The 22,852-nt window shown below is 38.2% G+C and overlaps 1 long non-coding RNA gene across 1 annotated transcript in view; it reads right to left on the minus strand.

Annotated features, from left to right (window-relative positions):
* Window positions 1-867: 867 nt before the first annotated feature.
* The window catches only part of LOC108391909 (uncharacterized), a 146,066-nt gene continuing 124,081 nt past the window's right edge, over window positions 868-22,852 (minus strand). The window contains exon 4 of the long non-coding RNA XR_012133388.1: window positions 868-7,070. This is a non-coding gene — a long non-coding RNA (uncharacterized lncRNA). The remainder of the gene's footprint in view (window positions 7,071-22,852) is intronic.

Here is a 22,852-nt window from a genome sequence, read left to right on the forward strand (position 1 = left end):
TTGAAATAGTGGAGAATGTATTCTCTGACCACAAAGAAAGCAAACTAAAAATCAGTAACAGAGAGAGAAGGGAGATATCCAAACATTTGGAAGTTAAACAACACAATTCTGAATAATTTATGAGTTAAGGAGGAAGTGTCAGGGGAAATGAAATAATACATTGAACTGAATGAAAATGAAAATATAATGTCAAAATTTGTAGTAGAACACAACTAACAGAACACTGAGAGAGAAATTTATAGTACTAATTACATAAACTAGAAAAGAGTAAAACCTTCCAATCAATAATCTAAGCTACCACTTCAGAAACTTAGAAAAAGAGAAAAAAGGAAAACAAGCAGAAGGGAGTAAATAATAACAATAAAAACAGAAATCAATTAAATTGAAAACTAATAAGTGATAGAGAAAATTAATGAAACAGGTGAATCTTTTAAAATATCAACAGAATTGACAATCCTTTAGAAAGACTGATGAAATAAAAACAGAGAAGGCACAAATTATCAAAGTATAAGGAATTAAATAGGAGATATCACTAGAGATCCTGCAGACATCAAAATGACAGTAATGAAATACTATAAACAATGCTGCACAAAAGAAATTGACTGTTTAGATGAAATGAACAAATTATTTAAAAAACACAAACTACCAAAACACCCCATATGAAACAAATAATTTGAATAGACCTATAACTTTACAGGAACTTTATTTTAAATTTAAAACTCCCAAAAAGAAATCTCTAGGTCCAGTTTTATTTCACTGAAGAATTCTGCCAAAAATTTTAAATGAATTAACACCAATTATACATAATCTCTTCCAGGAATAAATAAATAAAAAGGAAGAGGGAGAAACACTTCCCAATTCATTTTGTTAATTAGCTTTACCCTAATATCACAACCAGAGAAAGACAGCACAAATAAAGATAAATACAGAGCAATATCTCCCATGAATATAGATACAAGAATTCTTAACAAAGTAGTAGCAAACAGAACTGAATAATATATAAAAAGAATTATATTACAGGGATGAATGGAGTTTATTCTAGGGATGAAAATTTGGTTCAATATTTGAAAATTATCAATGTAATCCATCATATTAATAGGCTAAAGAGGAAAAATCACAGAATTACATCAATCAATGCAGAAAAAAAGCATTTGACAAAATTCAACAACAATACACTATACAAAATAAGAAAAAATGAATAGAGGGAGACATTCCCAACTTCATAAGCTTCTATTTTAAAAACCTTAAAACTAGCATCATTCTTTAGAGAAAGAATGATTCCTTCCCCCTTAAGAAACATAACAATGCATTTGTGTCTGCTTTCATCACTCTTATTCAATCTAGCCAGTGTAATAAGGCAAGAAAGGAAATAAAAAGCAGATTGGAAAGGAAAACCTAAAACTATCCCTATTTGCAGTGACATAATTTTCTACATGGAAATTCCCAGGGAATCTATGAAACAGAACAAAACACTACTGGAACTAACATGTGAGTTCAATACATTTGCAATATGTAAGATAAACATACAAAAAATCAATTTCCCATCGGTGGATTTGAACAATGTAGATCAAATGTACCTAATAGACATACACAGAGTATTTCATCCAACAGTAGCAGAATACATATTTTTGTACAAACACACAAAACACATTTGCCAGAGTAGGAAAGAAAGAAGTAAAACTGTCACTTTGTAGATGGCATAATCTCATATATAGAAAATCCTAAAGATTCCAGCAAAAATCTTTTAGAACTAAGGGTCTTTGGGACTCAGGGACTTATACCAGTGGCCAAAAGCTTCTTAGACCTTCGGACATGGACTGAAGTATACCACCAGCTTTTCCTGGTTCTCCAATTTGCTGAAGCAGACAGTGGGACTTCTTGGTCTCTATAACTGTGTGAGCCAATTCCTACTATAATAAATCTCCTCTTATATCGAACTATCTACATACATATCATATTGGTTGTATTTCTCTGGAGAACCCTGACTAATAGAGCATTCAAAAAATCCAACATCCATTACTTATTTAAAATAAAAACAGTATGGCAGGGACTGTTATTATTCATTGAATATTTATATACTCCCTTACCTTTCCCAGTCCCCATGAATCTAAGTGGTCTAGGTATATGACTAATTCTCACCAGTCAAAATGGAAGAAGAAATTTAAGAGCAGTTGTGCCGGCTCCACGTTCAATTTCATCTAAGTGGCTGAAAGCAAAACCTCAGAGCTGGTAGGGTTAGAGTTTGGAAGCAACCAGGGGCCCTGGAGTACTATTTGGAAAAGAAACACATAGAAGCCTGACCTATCATGCACTATGAAATGAGCTAGGGATAAACATTTGTTGCATTAAGCTGTAGAGATTTCAGGGTGTATTTGTTATTGCAGCATAGCCCTGTGTTACTCCAACTAATAAAACTAGTTTTCAGTTACCATGATAAAGAATATCTTATTTTGAATCAAAAGACAGCATAATATTTAATGCTTCCTAAACTAAAATCCCACAAAACAATTCCTTTATGATCTTTGGAAAAATGGTTCACTGAGTATCTGATCTCTCTCAGTAATTCCAAATGCACATTTGCATGTTAAGGACCCAGAAGTCCTATAGAAAAGAAATCTCTACCCTTACACTGAACCCAACATTTCAGAAACTTATTTCACAACAGTAATCTTTAATAGGGGTATGTCTCTTCCTTACTGTATTTGTATTCCATGGAAAAATTTCAAGTAAAAAGGGCCCTAGAAACATTTCCATGAGATTTAAAAAAATAGACCTATATATACACTGTTTTTGCAGGACTAAGGTTTTAGCACAAGGACTTTTATCTGAGTGTCACTTATACTGTAAAGCAAGCAATAGATAAATGTATATATATAGGTGGAGATGTATTTAAGCAATATATATGTGCAATAAATATAAAACAAATGATGTTTTCAAACAACACTGAATGCTTGGAAAATACTATGAATTGTGAGATCGAGAAAACAGGATACAAAAGTGTACATATAGTATGGGCCCAGTTAATACACACACATACACACCTATAGAAAAAAAATATATATGTATATTAATATTTTGTGGTAGTTATCACTAGAAGATGAAATCATAGGCAATTTTTTGCTTTATTCTTCATAATTCTCAGTATTTCAATCAGAAATAATAAACACCATTTTTAAAAAGAGATACAGAAATAGAACAGTTCCTACCTTACAAAATTTCTGCTTTGTCCTTCAGCTGGCCCATTATTATTAATAATAATGCTTATTAAGCTAGAAAAATCTCTTCTCAGCATGAAACAGCTCACATTCATGCAAAAGTCATCTTCATACATATTATTTTTAATGAGAAAAATGTGCTCAGGTTGAACAATTCTTATCAAATGCTTGATAAGAGTATGTAAAGGAGAACTTCACTTTGTAAAAACTGCTGTACACCAAAATGTTACCATCACCAGTAAGCTGTAGAGAGGAAGGGAGAGGTTGGCATCTGGCAGCAAAAAGAGTGGCCTGAAGATTCAGAGGGTCCATCACGATGAATGTGGCCAGGAAGCAGGTTCCAATGTGTTCCCACCATCACCACTACCACTGGCAGTGTACACACACACACACACATGCACTCACAGTTCATAATCCGAGTTTTTTCTAAGGCCCTTTGCTTCTTTCTGTTCCATGACGTGCCCTCTTTCAGTGTTCTTTTTTAGTTTAGGTTCTGAAGAATAAACAGATGAGAATGCACTTACATTTCAACCCTATTTTTAAGTTTTCTGTAATAAATACATGGAAAACAGTTTCTGTCTATTCATTGGATTATAGTATAGGGTAGAGGGAAAAATATAGCCTTGGAATAAGATCTGTGTTCCAGTCTCAGCAATGCTGAATATTTGTAATGATTCTATGTTACACAATTGACCCTCTCTAAATTTCCATTTATTCTTCTGCAGGGAAAGGATAAAACTGCCTGCCTTACAGGTTTTAATGATGAACAAATGTCATTAATTTAATTTTCTAAATAACAGTTGATTGTTTTTAATTATTAAATTTTTCCCATTTTGATTCTAGCTGGTTTCCAATGGAAGTTCACAGAACAAAGAGTAAGAAAAACTTGCCACCATGGACAAGTTGTAAAAAATATACTTGGTTTTTAATTTTAAATTACCCACTGACCTTTCTAAATTCTAAACTGTAGGCAACCATTTTTAAAAGGTCATTTATGACATTGCCAGCATGAGGTTTGTAAAATATTTTCTTAACCCATCTCCAATGTCTTCCATACAGAGTTATCTGGGAAGATCCATTGCAATGTGTGTATATGTGTAAGTGTGTGTTGACACATACACATGCATACATATTTGTACACCCATGTATATATGTGTGGATGGGTACATAGGTTAAGTATCATGGAGTCATTTCATTATTAATTGTGAAAAGTGTATTCTGCATAATTATATATACCCATGGATTGAATACTTTGTGGATTCTTGACAACAATTTCTTTTAACATGACTTATTTCCTTCTACCACTTAACTTCAGATAGATACTAAGGACAGATAAATAAAGCTCATTGTTATAGTGGAAAATACCTACTCAAGAAGACAAATGTATATAGAAAATCATAAAACGTGCTCCAAAGGCACCAAATTTTACATGTAAATTATTCATTTTTATACCATTTTTTGTCATTCTATTAAAGCACAATTGATAGTTTTCTGGGAAATGAAGTTTCATTTTCCTCCCTTAGGCTGTCATGCTGCCAGTTTAATTAACCATTGTAGTAAGATGGCAGTCTCCACCTTGAAGCTAAAACATGCAATGGCAGGAAGTGAGAAGCTGCTTTACACCACCGTGAGTAGTTTTCAGTCTGCTGTGGGGAGGGAATGGAGGCAGTTAAGTACCTACTACAATGTCAGCAGATACACTGCTGAGATGAATCTATTTTGACCTCCTTTCACATCCCATCTGCTCTAGTGACTAGGGTGAGTTCACAAGTTCATGATGAGTCAGGCTTCATTTACATCCTCAGAAACACTTGCTGTTTGGAATACTTGGCAGTAACACACCCTGATGTGGAAACCCAGAGCAAGTGAAGGATTTGTTGCAGACGTCGCCATGACCTAGGTAACGTGACAGAGATAATACATGGAGCTCCTGTCCTGAAAAGACCTCTGTGTCCTGAGGTCGCCCCAGAACCACCATGTCATCATAGAATTGATCCCAGCCAAATCATGACACAGTCCCAAAAAAGGTGAAATCAATTAAAATAAATATTGAGAGCAACCCTGCAAAGGTGATACGCCACAACATTCTCCCTTCTAAGTAGAGGCATGCACCAAGGGAGCAGAGTGGGATTATTGCCTTGCCTTAACGATGAGATGGGAACCCAAGGAAACCACATCTGGCAGGGATAGAGCTGCTTTTCCAGGCTGGCATCTACACATACAAACCTGTCTTTAGGATCAAGTGGCAGAAACACTCCATTTTCTTCTATTACTTCCTTGTCTTAAGAACCATCCAAAGCAGCATGAGAGAAATTGCTCCCAGGCTAGAATCAACTTGTCAATCAGAGTACTTACTGGGCCACTACCCCTCACTAGGTGCTCCATCTTAGGTCTCCCCTCATCTTTTTGATTTCTAAAGAGTTGGCAGACTCAGTCCTAAAAATCTCTTCATGATCTATACTGGGCTCAGTGCTTTATCCAGTCCCAGAGTTTTCATTATTGCCTCTTCACAGGGAAAAAAAATGCCCCAAATTTTATCTCTAGCCCTGAGCTCTTGACTTAACTACAAATCTGCCTCCTTGATGTCAATAGGCATCTCAACCTTATCTATTCAAAACGGATTGTTTGATTTTTCCCTGCCAACCTCCTTGCCCTGCAGTCTTCCTTATTTCAGTAATTGACATCTCTATGCCGCCACTTACTCAGACCAAAATCCTTGCAGTCATCTTTGAGTTCCTTCGTCTCATCAGTAAATCTTTCCACAAAAGTGTGGGCGCTTCCTTTGGATTAAGTCCAAAATCCAACCACCTCTCAATGCTTCCACTGCTGTCACCTTGGTCCAAGTCACCAAAACCTCTTGCTTGAACAGTTATACTCCCTACAGACAATTCTACAGACACAGAAAGCAGGGAGACACATTTCAAATACCAGCCCCACCAGGTTGCACTTCTATCTACAAACCCAGCAAAAGCTCTCCATGTCATTTAGAGTAAAATCTCAGTGTATCCCAGGGCATATTCGGCCTTCGTTAATCTGGGCTCCTGCCAGAGCACTGCCCTCCGCTCCTACTTTCTTCCACCAGCTGGCTCTGCCCATGCTCCCATCCTGGCCTCCTTGTCCTTCCTCAAACACTGGAAACACCCCCACTTTGGGGCCCTTGGATTTGCTAGTCCCTCTGCATAGACTGCTTCTCCACCAAGATGCTCCTTATTTCCTTCAGATCTCTACCCAAAGGTCACCTCTTCAGAGAGGCTTTTTATGATCAATGTGCCCTTCTCTAACTTCATTTCTTATCAGAGTACCTATCACCACCTGATATATTTTGTATTATTTGTTTATATTTTTATTGTCTTCCTCCCCTGCCTGGAATATGAGCTCTTTGAGGACAGGAATTCTGTTTATTATAATCACCACATTATGCCCTTAACTTAAATTAATACCTGACACAGAGAAAATGTCCAATGCATACTTTCCATGAATGAGTATATCAGTATAGTTCCTGTCTTCAAGGAACTCACCAGCCAGTAGGAGAAATCAAGATATGCACAGCTACCTGTAATGTAAGCCAACTGTGATTAAACAAATTACAGAATAGCACACAGGAGACAAATTTAATTCTAGTCGGGTTAAGGGAAGGGTAGGAGTTTTCTCACACTAACAACATTTAGGCATACATATAACTATTTAAATCAGGCTGAAACAGATGCATGAGATTTCAGCAAGAAAAGACATGGAAACCAGCATGCGCACAGGGCAAAAATTTGAATGCTCACCAGTGCTCAACGTATTCAAGGAACAGCAAATGATCCTGGGTGGCTGCCATCTGGGAGCTGAGCTGAGAACAAGGGGAAGGGGCTGGGGAGATAAGAGTAGGCCAGATTTTGAGAAGCCTTGAACACTGTGTAAATTACATTGTTTTATATAGTCAAAAAATATTTGTTAAGAATCCATCTAGGTCAAACTCTGTGCTAAGTACTGGGAATACAGAAATGACATCCCCAGTCCCTGTGTCTAGCAAAAGTACAATAGAGTCTAGGATATACTAGTGTGCAGACAAACGAGTGCCACAAAGTATTAGGAGGGTCATAGCAGCCATATGAGAGGCAACACAATGAAAGAATAAGGATTCTACAGAGCAGAGGAATTTTCCAGAAAGATTTTATGGAGAAGGCCATGAGTCAAGGACTTTTGAGATGGAGAGTAAAATGGATAGTGAGATCTAAGTTTTATAAAAATTATGCAAGTTAGGCAATTGATTGGAAGGGAGAAAGCCTAGAAAAAGAGGTAATTCTCTTCTAGGTAAAGATGAAGGAAAATCTAACCAAATTACGTTAGGCTTGGAAAGACATCTCAATCCTATCCTCTGTCCTGGTGAGTACTTACTGCTTTAAAGATTTCTTAACATTAAACCAGCTCCATGTAGGTAGAAGAAAAAGTGACCAGAATCCTCTTACCTGATGATATATTTCTTTTTTAAGTCAAAACAGGTGAGAAATCTAGAAAAAAACATGCAGTAACTCCCAAGACAAGTGTGGAGGAAGAACAGATGAATCAGGCAGAGTGTGGTATTCCATAGAAAGCTCTTTAATATGGGTATAATTAGTTATATCACACGACTGGCTTTTATCATGTACCTCACTTGTGTATTTTCAATAGTTTAATAATAACCAAATAACAAGCATGTAATATGCTCCACTCCCTTCCTTCTGTAAACCCTTTTCATGATTCAAGATGTTAGTTCTGACAAGTTCAAATCATAATCATGATAATTAGTATTTGACACTTACAGCCTCTTCACCAACAGTACATGTTGTTCATTTGTCAACATATAGCTGCAGTATAGAAAATATTTACATATATAAGAGCCACATTTTGAGTCATTTGGAACATTTTGATAAGCTAAATATACTGAAGGATGTTTTCACCACTGATTTTTTTCTCTGAACTATTTCTATTTTGTTAAGATATAATTTTATAAGCTAATTAATTTCCAAATTCTTGCATTTGTTGGGTTGAGTCCCTCAGAATTATTCTGATTCACACAAATGGAGTCATAAAATTGACTCACTGGGTTAAAAATTTTTTTAAATGAATGAAAATTAATTCCTACACATATAACTATATGAACATATTCTGTGCCATTTTCTGGTCAATTACAAATGCATGGAAAAGTGTGTTTCATTTTTCCATGTAATATTTAGCATATTTCATTTTTTTCCTTTAAAAATTAAGTAAGGTCCAATGAAATTTTTATTCAAATAGGTATTATCTCATGGAAATTCAGACTATGCATTTCTCTGCTTTCTTACAGTAATTATTTCAACTTAGGATTGCTTAAAAAGATTTCTCTAGACCACCATGAATATTTCCTTAGATCATTGGGGTCAAGTTCAAGTGTGGTTGGCACATGCATTCATTATCCAATGGAGAAATACAAATGTGAGGTGTAATAACAAGGACAGCTACAGTTGTAGGTAAAAAAAAAAAAGAGTTTTTGTCATCAGGAATTTCACATTAGAATATTTAAAATCTGTCCTGACTTTTTAAGCTGATCTACCAGTATAACCACTTTGATGCCTATTAGGAACTGCAGCTCTCACTCAGTTAACGCCCAAAGTTACCAGATGTAAAAAATCAGCTATGACATACTGCCATCACTTCTGGATAGGAATCCAAATACGTAGGCTTCAGTGGCTCCTGGATAAGGTTTCTGACCTCATCTGGCCAGGCATTCTCAGAGGGAGATTGCAAACACCTGCTTGTGGCCACTTGGCAGCTTCACCACAAATGTCAGGTGGAGACAATGTGGTGTGTACGGAGCTCTAGGATTTTACAAGGCAATTTGATAGAGACCCGATCAAAATAAACCATGAAAGTAAATAAACACTAAGTTAAATACACTTGGAGAAATGACATTAGAGCATATTCATGGAGCACGATTCTCACGGCAGATTCCCAGGGCTTTTTTGCTCCAGAATTATCTGATACACTATTACGGTCTTCAGGGATGTGTGTAGAGTATTATGGTAAAAATGTAGTGAGAACAGTAAAAGCCTGTGAGAAACTTCAGTGGTATTGAAATACACAGAGGGATTAGGTCAGAGAAAGATAAATGTCTCTTTAAGCAGTGTGTGCACGAGAAATTCTGCATGATCAAAAGTCTTCCCACAGCCCCACTTATGACTAAACATCCTCAGCACGAAGAAAATTACAAACAGGTACACTTCTGTATTGGAAATGGAAATGAATAGTTCTCTAGGCTTATTTACCTTCTTATAGTTGTACAGTCCTTCATAGTTTAAAGAACTTTCACAAGCATTATTTCTTTGGATCTTTATAACAACCTCCTGTGGTAGGTAAAAGATTTTTTAAAAAGTCAAAAGCAGACTTAAAGAAACCAAGTTGCTGGACTTGGAAAACAGTGTCCTTGGCTCTGCTCCCCAGCTGAGTCACAGGCTGCTGACAGTGGGATGGAGCTGGGCACGATACACAGAAGGCGCAAGGTGTGTGAGTGTGTGTGTTTGTGTGTGTAGGCATGCAAGCATAGGCATGTGTGTGTGACCCGTTGTAAATTTTTTGCCTTCCTAAACAAACTCAAGAAATTCTCCCCTTAATTAACGCAAACAAAAATATAAGCATTCAAAGAGCATGGTCTGATCAATACAGCCTGGAGTGAAAGCTTAGGCAGATGTGAAGAAATACAACAGAGCCAATGTGAGCCATGCAGAACACATCCATGCAATCCGCATGGCGAAAAGGCATTCACAGGTACCTGTAAACCAGTTTGAAGAAATACATGAAGAAGCCCTCTGTATTAGGCCTGTTTTCATCAAACTGTTTTCCAAGGCCATGTTCCTCTTCAGGAATATTTCAGTATTAAAATCCTGATTTCTTTATTACATACGGTAGTTGTCCTTGAGTGTAGCTCTGTGTAGAAGCAATATTCCATGGCAGACAGCCTTTACAAACATTGAATGTACCTGTATTTTTCACTAGATAGTTCTATCCCAGTGTCCTTATAGGCATCTATATTTCAGTCTTTTAAAACTAATCTCACTTTCTTCCTCCTCACACTAAGTTCTACATTCCCTCTCTGCAAAAATGGTACAACCACTACGCCATCTCCGAAGCTACCAACCTCGTTCCCCTAGACAGTTTCCTCTCACCCTCAATCATATACAACTTAGTCGTGTTGATTCAACCTCCATGATCTCCCACAAATAAATGCCTTTTGCTCTGGCTTCACTGCTGTAATTTCAGTCCACATGAAAGGTAGTGAGGTCTGAATTCTTGCAGGCGCTTTCTTATTGGTCACAGCATAAAGTCCCAGCTCCTGAGCCTGACATGCAAGACTCTTGCTTTATAATCTAGCCCCTGCCTAGTTTTCTAAACCAGGCTACTGAAACTTAATTCCAGCCACACTGAACTCTTGTAGCCTGCCAAGTCCTATGCATTCTTACTTTTCCACACTTTTGTTCATTCCACATAAAATACACTTGCTTCAATTATTTATGTCTTCCTCCAAGTGAGTTTCAAAATTCAGCTTAAACGCCACCTCCTTTGTGAAACTCCCTCCAATTTCACATAGTTAGCCACCCTTCTTTTATGCCTCAGTTACTCTTGCCTTTATTATTATTATTAGTGTTTTTGTTTAGATTTATTTTCTATAGTATTTCCCTTCACTAGTTTAAAAATTATTTACTCTATCCCTGTTATTCACCTTTTTCACCTCTATCCTAAGCACCTCGCATATATACCAAACAAGTATTTGTTAAATGAATAGATGGTGAATAAATTTTAAGATCTTCAGGAAACTTAAAAAATATATTTACAGTGGCCTAATACCAAGTTGGATATCATTATTGCCAAAAAGCTCTAATCTAAACCTACATTTTTTAAATATGCAAACAAAAAAAAGGACAACTAAAAACTAAAACTAATCAGTAACCCACAGGCCACAGTTGTTATATTAAACTGCATCCCATACAACTTTGGGAGAAACAGATTGAGTCAGATCCTAAATTAATAGCCACATAGACAGTAAATAAATAAAAGATGGTTTATCATGATGATAATACAAGTTTTCAATTCATCCCATTCATTTTCTAATTTATTCTATCACTCTTGGGTGAAGGAATACCTGGTTTAAAGACTATACTGGAATAATTGTCACTGCCTCTGAGCCAGTCTGCAGGGCTGCCCTCCAACCAGCTCTGTAAACAGCGTCCCAAGGTTTGTCCTAGCAAATTGTCTAAATGACATCTGAGCCCAAGGAGTCAGTGATCTACTCAAAAAATGTATGTCAATACTATGATGGGAGCAGAGGGAATAAGACTTAAAATTACCATTACTAAATGAAAACTATCCCTATAAAAACAGAAAAGAAATGTAACAATGATAAGTAGTCTCTTAAGGAGTAAAAAAATTAGCTATAAAAATCAATAAAGAAACATTTGGAAACCACTTTTGAAAGAAAAATAAATGAGCAAAAACAAAATCGAAAGTGAGGTTCTATTTGTGTGTTTTAGCTGATCAGAGCCTTTAGATCGAGATGCCCCGTGTAAGTCATGAGGCTCCCTCTCAAGGAGTGTGGATCTCAGGGAGAAGGTTCAGAGAATTACAAAGAGGACTCAACAGCAGAGGAAGTCAGAGAATTTTAGGCCAGGGAAAAGATGCCAAATTGCAGCAAGAAGATGACTAATGATTTCAGATATTTAAGAAGTAAATATAAAAGGCATTCAAATTCTCCAATTATGAGTGATGGACCAAAATCAGAGAATATTGTCAAAATCAAAGAGGAAGAGATTGGGTTCAAGAAAAAGAATCACTTGAGTTTTGTGAGTGATAAAACTAGATGACTGAGCCAAGTTCTGGAAACTCCCAGGAAGGACTGAAAACTGTCTATTTGGAAAGATTCAGGTATTCAGCTTCCTACAGGAAGGAATATTCACTACACCCTTTCATGAATATTTCTGGATCTATGAGCTATGGACATTACCTTAAATTCATCATGTCTTTACATAATATCCTGAAAAACACACTACTCTCAATGTTTAAGTTTCTCCCTTGAAGTGAATATCACAACAGCTTTCAACTTTCTGCATAGGAGGCATGTTTGATGCCTTTGACCATTTTTGTGTCCACGAGCCAGGTCCTCCTCAATGTCACTGCACCTTCTAATAAATAGGGAGCATTGGAAACTACACATCTCTTCAATAAGTGCCCAGGAAATGCCAAGTCAAAACAGGCAGATTACCCCATGGCTTCTGCATGTCATACATCTATTAATACATCCTAGGCTCAAGTTCACACTTTTAATAACAGCACTATGCTGCTGACTCACATTGGGGCATGTTTTTATGTCCTTCATACCTACATAATTATATTCTTTCTGGCTTAGCCTCGTTTGTTTTTTTCCCCTACTCTCACCCTGCTTAGCTTTGCCATTTTTCTCAGTGTTCAAGAGTCTATTGGATTGTCCTGGTTTCCATGTACCAGGAATGCCACCAAAATGAAGAATTTCTTTTCTAACTTCCAATATCAAAGAATAAGGATGAGCTCAAAAACTGTTCTCAATTATGTGCAAAGCTCTCTGCTAGGTGTTGGAGGTAAGACAAACATGGCTCCTGCTTCCTGATAGGTGACAGTCTGTCAAAGATAGAGATAAGTAAATCGAAAACTATAGCCCTCTATGATAAGCGCTGTGATAGGAAGGGCAGGCAGGCAGCAACAGGCTGTGAGCACAGGCTGTATTATGGGTCTAGATGCTGGGGCTGCATGTTGCAGTTCCACCTGACCTCTAAAGACAGGGGTGCAAAAGAGGGAGAGGCTAAATGGCTGAGAATTTGCAGAAATATATAAATTAGCTCCCTTAAGCCTCACAACAGCACTACAGGGCAAGCATCATTATCCCAACTTTACAGATGAAGAAACTCAGCATTTCATAGAGCAGGTAACTTATCCAAAGGTCACACACCTCTAGCTAATAAGTAACAGAACTGGATTTCCAGTCCAGGCCTAGATGACTCCAAAGTATGTGCATGAGAGAGATCATGCTGCTTTTCAAACATTCTTCAAATTTCTGGTTTATTAACAGAAGTGCCATGCAGAAAGAAATCTGAAATTTCAGAAGTCCACATAATGTCTATTGCTTCCACTTTATGTGGCATTCAGTCGAGACATGACCTCCAAGTGATATGACATAAGCTCACCCCAAACTATTCTGGTAACTTCCTGGTATTCTGAATTCAGGAAGCCAACTACCTGATGATTTGATACTTTTGTTTTCCAAGTCCAAGGATATAATATCCCATCCACAATATCAAGGACCAATATTTCTTCCCATTTAAAAAAAAGTACTGCGATATAATGAATTATAAGAAATGCATATGTGGCCATTCAGATGACCAAATATATGTTTCCCAGATATATGTGGTCTTCATCCACAGTTCCTGAAGACACTGCAGAGTCTTAAAGGTGAAATGGGTGTCTTGTCATGTTAATGAAACTTTTGGATGCCACCCAGGAAGGGTGCTGGAGGTTGAAACAGCCAGTGGCCAATGATTTAGTTAATCATGACTATGCAATGAAGCCTTTGCAAAAACCCATGAGAGGAACATAGCTCCCTTTTTGCAACCTGCTTCTCTTTCAGAGAGAGCTTCCATGCTTGGGGAGCCAGAATGCTTGTACGTGCAGGCCACAAAATGCACAAGGATAGAAGCTCCTTTATTTGGGAGCTTGCCCTCTGTATCTTCATCTGGCTGTTAACTTGTACCCCCAGTACCCTTTATTGAACTGGTAAATGTTAAGTGTTTGCCTAAGTTCTGTGAGTGCTCTAGCAAATTAACTGAACCTGAGTGGGAGGTTGTTAGAAACTCTAATCTGTAGCCAATTGGTCAGAAGCACAGGTAACAGCCTGGGGCCTTTGACTGGCTGAAGTCTGGAGTTGAGGGTGGAGGGCAGTCTTGTAGGATGGAGTCCTTCACCTGGGGAATCTAGTGCTGTCTCTGAGCAGACAGCATCAGAATTGAGTTGAGTTTTTGGACACCCTGCTGGTGTTCAAGAATCACTTGGTATAGTGCATGGGAAGACAAACAGACACACACACAAACAGGCACGCACACACACACAGGCATGCACACACACACACACACAGGCACACACACACACACACACACACACACACACACACACACACACACACAGGAATCAGGTCTAGAAACCTGAAAGGAGTTTGTGAGAGAATTCAGGTACCATATTTTTCCATCTTTGGGCATTCTTGTCTTTTGTAAAAGATATTCCAGTTAATAACAGTGCAAAGCACTCAATTTCAGAAGTAGCTTGAGTACCTATTAAGATGGTTAAGTGATAGTAGTTTCCTGTCATTAGCAGGTAGCTAATATTTAATATGTATTCAAATAGGAAAAGGAAACCATCCAGGCAATCAACCTAGCACATAGAATTGTTTAATAGATGCTATCTGAAATTCTATATTCAATTCTTGTACTGTCATTCATATGACAAAGACAACGTTTAAGCGAATTCCTGCAATAGGTCACTTTGAAAAGGTCCTCAGAGTAAGAGTGAGTCAACAATGGTAGCTTGTCCCAGTTCTGTACCTGACAGGGCATCCTTCTCCATCTGCCTACTTCTCTGATTTCCCTTGGCTCCAGGGATGATCCAGTTGCTACTAACACAACCATATCTGGCCACCTGGATTGCCTTAATGGATCATAGTTTGAGATTCCTAGAAACACCTACTCCCTCTCCTCAAACACCTACCAGTATGGAATTTAAATGCAACCACATCATAAAAACCAATACTTACTAAAGCTTAAATTATACACACCCTATGAACCAGCAGTAGAAAGCCTACATATATTCGCCCAAAGACATGCGTCAGAATGTTTATCATAATGGGATTTGTAAAGCCCCAAAGTGGACACTATCCAATTGTCCAACTACAGGGAAATGAATGAATTATGCTGTATTCACACAGGGGAATTCTTTACAGCAATGAGAATGAATATCTACACATGCAACAATAAGGATGGATCTCACCAACTCAGTGAAAGAAGTGGAAGAAGCCAGACACCAAAGAGCACATATGGTGAGAGCCTACATATGTAAAGAACAAAAAGAGGCAAAACTAATTTATTCTACTGGAAACCTGTATAATTGTTACTCTTAAAGAAGGGTGGTACCAGGAAGACAGGATGAGGCGGGCATCTAAGATGCTGGTGATATTCTCTTTCTTAATTGGAATGTTGGTTAATTGAATGTGTGCCATTTTGTGAAAATTGACTTTTCTATATATGTATTATACTTCAATAAAAAGTTTTTAAAGGCCCCAAAGTTTTAAAATTCTAAATAGCTAATTTTTAGAGAGATTAAAATGGACTATATAAACTGTTACAAGGATAGAAGCTCCTTTATTTGGGAGCTTGCTCTCTGTATCTTCATCTGGCTGTTAACTTGTACCCCCAGTACCCTTTATTGAACTGGATAGAAAAAATTTTGAGTTAAGGATCCATATTTGAAACACAATGGACTTAAATGTTCATTCCAAGCTAGACCTGGGTCCCTTGCTCTTCTAGAATATATGAGATTATCATTCTGCCCTACACACCACACCTAGTCTTAATTCTGGCTATAGCTCCCTAGTCCACTCCCTCCAATCACGTTTCACTGCTGCTCAAGTGCTGCCCTCAGTGTTGAAGGACATGCCCTGGCCTGTGGGCCTTAAAAGGTGGCACTTTCCAACTAGTCTTCAGATCCTCTTCTCTGGCCTCTGAATGCCCTGCTCTGATCATGCAGTCACCTTCTCTCTCCAAAACACTCCTGGGCATCATCCTCACAATGGCTTCTCTCTCTTTGACACCCTTAGTTTGCCTCCTGGCAGTTAAGAATAGAAAAGCTGAGCTGTTTCACATATTGTTTTAAATTCACCCAAATGTCCACTTGACCTTGATGGCAGATAATGCTTTGCACTTATTTTCACCATTTCCCAGGAAGCTCACAGCTAATTTACAGAGCTGAGTTTACTAACACACATGGGCCCCCAAAATGACTAAATGACAATGGCTTTAGACCACCAATCTCTTCCACATATTCCAGTTTTCTTTGGTAAATGATCACTCAGAAGCCCCTCAGAAGCTTCTTGTTGAGAGTGATATGTTGAAAATTTTATAATATTAAAAATAGCTTAAATAATACTGTAAAAGAAGCCAACATAACTCCAACAAGCAAAAAGAAGGAATGAGTCTGACATTTAACAAGCACCCACTACGTAGAGAACTTTATGCTTGGTACACACCCATATGCTGTCATTTTTAGCCTTTACACAACCTTGTAACATAGACATTATAATCCCCCTTTGCAGATGAGAAAATAGGGGCTCAGAGTTTAAAATATGTTGTCCCAAATCATACAGCATGTAAGATGCAGAACAAGACATTAGACCACCCATCAGGAAATGTTTTCTGTAAGGACACAACAAACATTTTAGGCTTTGTAAGTCACATAGGTCTCTGTCCCATATTTTTATTTGTTTCTTTGCTGTTTCATTTGTTTTTACAACTCTCTAAAAACATAAAAACTATAAACTCTTTGGGTGAATTTTGTCCAAAGGTGGTAGCTTGCAGATGTCTGTCTTAAGAAGCTAGGGGAAAATATGTGATAAGGCATGTGTTCTGCACTTTGGTGTAAATTTAAATCCTAATTCTATAACTAACTAGCTAACATTTATGAAGAGCTTATAAAGTACCAGGGAACATTCTAGGTGTTTTACATGTATTTAATCATTTAATCCTCACAACTCTGTGAGGTGGTTGGTCCTATTAACTCCCCCATCCTGCAGATAAGTCAACTGATATGCAGAGTGGTTAAATAACTTGCTCAAGTGTACACATAGCAAGTAAGTGGTATAGCCCAACTCATCTCACTATAAAGCTCACATTTTTCACAAAATTATTGAAGTCAATGAACTACCTGATCAGGATGAGTGAGTGGATTGCTTTTATACATAAAGGGAAACTGTTATTTTCAATGATCCTTTTAGCCTTGCAAGGAAAGAACTTAGTAACTGGGGCTATTGTAACTGAGATTGTAGCATCTAGATTCTAGAGAATAACATTATGTAAGATTCCACCTGTTCAAAAGTGTGCAAAGCAGAATTCAGTCATGGTAGTCTTTCCAAGACAAAAGGATAGACTATATTGGAGTCCATTAAGTAGATCAAAGGAGCTCATGATGCAACTTGGGACTCAAGGTATGACAAGTGGAGAATCAGGTAGGGGATAATTGATAGGTATCCAAATGGGCAGGCAATTGGTTTGGGGACCTCAGCTAAGACATCCTGGTGCCTGGTTCAGGGGCTAAGTCCTGGGAAATTTGAGATTTCCTGTGTCCACCCTGAGTGAGCCACGGAACTGGCTCAGGGCTAAGCTTCAGAATCACTGCATGGGTGAGGGTAATACTTTGCCCAAGTGTGCACTAGGCTTGGGGATAAAATGAAGGGTTCATCCAAAAGTCAAGGCCAGATAGGTCCACCTACTGGAGGTAAAGATCTACAGACATAGGGATCCAGGAAAATCCTTCAAATATGTAAGTCTGCAATAAAATTCTTTAAAATCCAAAATAGCAACTATTACTAGTTATGTAATTGCAATTAACATTGTATCAACCACAGAAAAGTAACATAAAGTTAAAAGAAAGGAAAATAAAAGGGAACTGTAGCCTTGGGTGGTGTTAAGTTGCAGTGGCCTACAAGAGCCTGTGTGATCTGGCCCTTAGTGGTCCCCCAGCCTAGACGTTTTGTAGGCTATCTCCCTAAAATGCTTGACACCACCTCCTTCTTTGCTGCCTTCATGACTGATTATACTTCCACATTTCATCTTATTTTTTGCTTCATCACACTCATCACACTTTGTCATTTATATATTTTTAGAATGTTGTGTATTGCCTATTTACCTCACTGGACTATAAGCTCCATGAAATCTGTTCAGTTTATCACAGTTTCTCCACTCTGTCACTGCCTAGCACAGTTCAATAAATTTGCCCTTGATAATTATCCATTATGAGTAAATCTCTATTGGCATGTCACTGAAATGCCTAAATATTATTTCTCCCCTGAGACTGAGCAAAAACTTCCTGAAGCCGAGAAATACGTCCTACAAATACAAATTATCTGTGTGTATTATGTAACAATACCAGGAAAATCATAAGACATGAGATAAATAGAGAATCATCATCACGTTATTTATACCAAAATGTGCCCACAAGGTCCCCGGGACAGAACGGACTATATAAATAACAAAGAGATTATGCTGGTAAACAAATAGCAAGAATATTTCTGCCTTCCACACAGTAAACATTATGCTTCTTTCTTTTGCTTGCTGATGAAAAAATTTACCACAGCTATCAGTCCTGTTTTTCCCCTTCTATTTTTTGACTTGAGACAGCTATAATTTACTAAGTAAACTACCTGGCATGGCATCCTTGGAGTACTCACAGTCCACATTGTCTATCAACGCTCACATAGCAAGGGCATTTTTGGCATTCCAAATGTATACATAAAGTAATCAATACAGAAAAAGAACAAATTAATCGAAAGTTATGTAATTTTATATCCTGAAAAAACCTGATTAAATCTCCATCCTTTAAAGCTATTTCAAAGCTAGAATAGTGCAGGTGTTTACAATCTTTGTGAGTTGACCTCAGGTGACCCAAAGGTAGTTTTAATTGCTTATCAAATGTAATTTTATGAACGAGATTAAGATATTGTGAGTGTATACAAAACACCTTTGAAATACAGAGAGCCTTTTAAGATGGGATTTTTAGTTAGCTTGCTACTCTTTCTTTAGAGTCTAATTGATTTTCTTGACATCTCTTTGGCCTGGCAAACTGCCTGCCTAAGTACTTTATCTGACCTTCGGGCTGTTTGCCAGGTATTGATCCAATACGTACAATGGCTGTGTTGTACCAGCTCTTCCAGCTTTGATAAGGGCTAATGTACTGGCACCAGGCAGACAGGAAGTCAATGGTCTCAAAATTTCCCTCAGCCTCTTCAATCTGTATCTTCCTTTCTTCTTATGCAAGAATTTCAGGTGCTATCAAAATCAGATCTTAAGCACTTCCGATGGACATTTGGGCCTAATTTATCTTATAGGGATCTTATAGAAGAGTTCTCTAGGTAACAATACATGAAAATGTTTAGAAATATTAGATTTCTTATTGAAGTAAGTTGATGGGTTTCCTTTTTAAAGAAAAGTAAAACTAAATATGACTAATGGAGATGCTTAGGGAGAATTTTTGACAAACTGCATTGCATGTATAAAAAAGAAACCAGGTAGTAAGGGGACTTGAAATCATGGCATAAATAAAACAATAAAAGAAAATGGGATTTTTCATTAACCTAAAGAATAGCATACTTGGGGAGAACAATGTGATAGCTCTATGAGATTAATATCTGTAAGTTAATGTGACTATCAGCATTCATTTGTAGAAGGAACTCGTGTTTTTCACAGTTTGCTTTGACAATAAATTTTAGGAAAGCATTTTCACTGGGCAGATGTCTCTGGGCAGGCTGGGGAGATCTCCAACAAAACACACTAATTACTCAGCCCAGGATGAAATCCTTGGAGATGGAGAAAACAAGGGACCTGAAAATAGAATTGTTGAAATAAGTCCCTTGGGAAATAGGCAACCTTACTGAGACTGTGTGTGTTTTGAAGATAATTTGAGATAGATAAAACTGACTGATTCCCTGGTACAGAGCTGCTACTGACAGATTTTGTCCTTTGTCATCAAACTTTAAAAAAACAGTTTGAAGGATCTAGAGACTCCATAATGCCTATGCATGGAGCAAAATGGTTTTGATTGTTGCCTAGTTTATCCGATCTAGATGGAACCTGTGTTGATAGCCAGCCATGGTAGGAAAGGGGCAGAGAGGCCCACAAAGCTGACATAGATAGAAAACTGCAGAGAGTTCTGCAGGGGTGGCTATGGGTAGAAGAGGTACAGAAGGTCCCACAGAGCTGGCATGGGTAGGAGAGGTGCCCAGGATCCCACAAACCTGTAAGTAGAAGAGGTGCAGAGGGTTTCACAGGGCTAGTGTGCATAAAACCATCCTGAGAAAAAACTGCCTGGGTTACTTAATTTCCATCTATGCTAACTGAGAACCACTGAAAATTTAGAGTAATCCCTTCCTCTCATCTGTTAGGTTCACTGGCCCAAAAGGTATTAAAGATTGGCCTGAAGAATAGACTTTTCAACTGTTCCTAAAACCAGGGAAACCTTTTGAATCTTAAATCTGAAGCTCAGGGACACACATCATTCATCCACTAGGAGAGGCACGGGAAGGCCTAAGAAAAGCAATACTTAAGTGAAAGCAGAAAAGGAGTAAGCAATGGGAAGGCCCAGAAATACCTTCACACAAACATGCACTCTGTGCTGGCACAGTATCCAGATATTGACAGACTTCTGTACAAGAAAACTTTCACCAAATCCATTACTTCATGGGAGGAAACATTGAATAGAAAAGTCATGAATGAGAGGTGATGATTACTCCAGGTTGTTTTGTCAATTATCAGTTAAATCAGTCCTGCTATTGTGATTACAATGGTATTTGTCTCCAACAGCTGGAGGCAAAAAGACCTTGAAAACAAGGAGAGGAAATCAACTGAAATTTGGCATGAAAAAAATGGTTCAGACAAATGTACCTGGGGAATAAATATTATGGAAGGTCTGAAAATGCACTATTGCCAGGAGGGCCAGGAAGGGTGGCCAATGCAACAGGAATGTGTACATGGCGGAGCAACAAAATACTGTTGCTGCAAGCTGTGTGTATCCTGTGGATGAGGCAGAACTTCATTTACCTTCTCCAGGAAGGGTCTGTGGGATCAGATCTAAGGTATTAATTATGGGTTTGCATTAAAAGAGGGACACAGAGAAGTAGAAGAAATTCAGTAAATAGCAAATAATCAGAATTGATGTGATCACCCTCAAAATATATTTTAAGAACTCAAGTCACAAGCAAAACAAGGGAAGGGAAAAGAAAAGTAGTGTCCAAACTCTAAATAATAAAAATAGAGGAAGAAGTTAAAATATTGTGGGCAAAATTGCAATTTTTCCAGAATCTCTCTCCTGGCCTTAGTGCATCTCATATCAATAGATGTTTCCAAGGAGTGGAGAGAAGTAGTCTATCTCCATATCAATAGGTGATTACAAAGGCGGCAGAGAGAAAACACATATCTGGACCAAAGAGGTGTTGGTGGGGTCCTTTTGCTGCTGGGTCATGAGAGACACAGGTGAGCAGAAGTAGATGACTGCTTGTAAGCAATAAATGGGTTTCTCCCACTTTATTTCTCCCTTTGACTGATTTTGGCTTCAAAGGTTATTTGCCCTGGGCTGGGAACATATTTTCCCACCAGAGTTACAAATACTGTGTTTATAAAGCTACCTTTCAAGGGAATGCAAAAATCTCTTCACCTTTTTGGGCCTCAGTTCCCTCAGTTGTAAAGGAAAGGGTGTGCATGATGTGAATGTTAAGGCTTCTTCTAGTGCCAAATATCTATGCCCCAAGGCAAGTTTTAAAATTCAGCTTTTTTGAAATCTGGCTTTAACTTTAATTTGGAGAATTCTCGGATATGTACCCTGTTACACTCAGCCAATCCCAGTCCCAAAAAGTTCATCTACTTGTACTACCTGCTTATGAACAGCACATTTGTCTTGATTTTAACTGATGACCTGAAGATGGTAGAGATGGAACTGGAAATCAGAAGTCACAGCTCTGGTTCTGGCTCTCCCGCACACACCCAGGAGGCTTTCCTCATCCATGAAGAGATGGGTTGTATTCAGTTATCACTAGGTTCTTTCCAGTTCTACTTACTGGTTCTCAGACTTCCGAACAAATTCTCCTCGATGAGATGTCCCTCAGCAAGGAGAGGTCAACCACGGAATAGAAAAAGCACCAGGTCTCTTGCAGTCTGATTCTCCACCAAATCCATTCACATACATTGCAACTAAGATGTCACAGACGGAATTCACAAAACATAAGACACAAAAGAAAAGAGTAACAAAATTCAAGAAGACGAAGAACTTCCCGAAGAGGTCTCCCTCCATGCATACCAGTCTCCAGAGACACCAGGAAGAGTCACTTCTCTTGGAGGCACTTGAAATGGAGATTAGAAGGAGTCAGAGAGGACAGTCAACAACTGACCATATTTCCCAGCACTCAGAGGAGCTGGTCCACACATCTCCTCATGGCTGATGTCCACAGCAGTCATCTCTGGCTACTTACTGCTCACTTGAGGACCACCAAAGACATCTTCTGCATCTCCACCTAGAAGTTCTCCAGCTTTCTGTTTCCTCCATGTTATCCTCACACCCTGCATTCCTGCAGGTGTCCTGTCAGGCAAAGCTGATTTATTCGAGGGCATGCTGGCAGCTGGGCCCAAGAGCCTGCTGCCTGTGCTGTTAACCTTGCCAAGCTGAGCTGCATCTTTTTTTTTTTTTATTCAATCATTCCTAGAAATATCAATTCTGGAAAACTCTGTTTTCCCACATAAGGTTTTGGCAGCCAGTCCTCAGCAGTTACCTCATTCTTTGCTCTGCTGCCATCTGAAATGGTGTACCAG

The sequence above is a fragment of the Manis javanica genome, chromosome 7 (genome assembly GCF_040802235.1).
Source record: "Manis javanica isolate MJ-LG chromosome 7, MJ_LKY, whole genome shotgun sequence".
Taxonomy (NCBI): domain Eukaryota; kingdom Metazoa; phylum Chordata; class Mammalia; order Pholidota; family Manidae; genus Manis; species Manis javanica.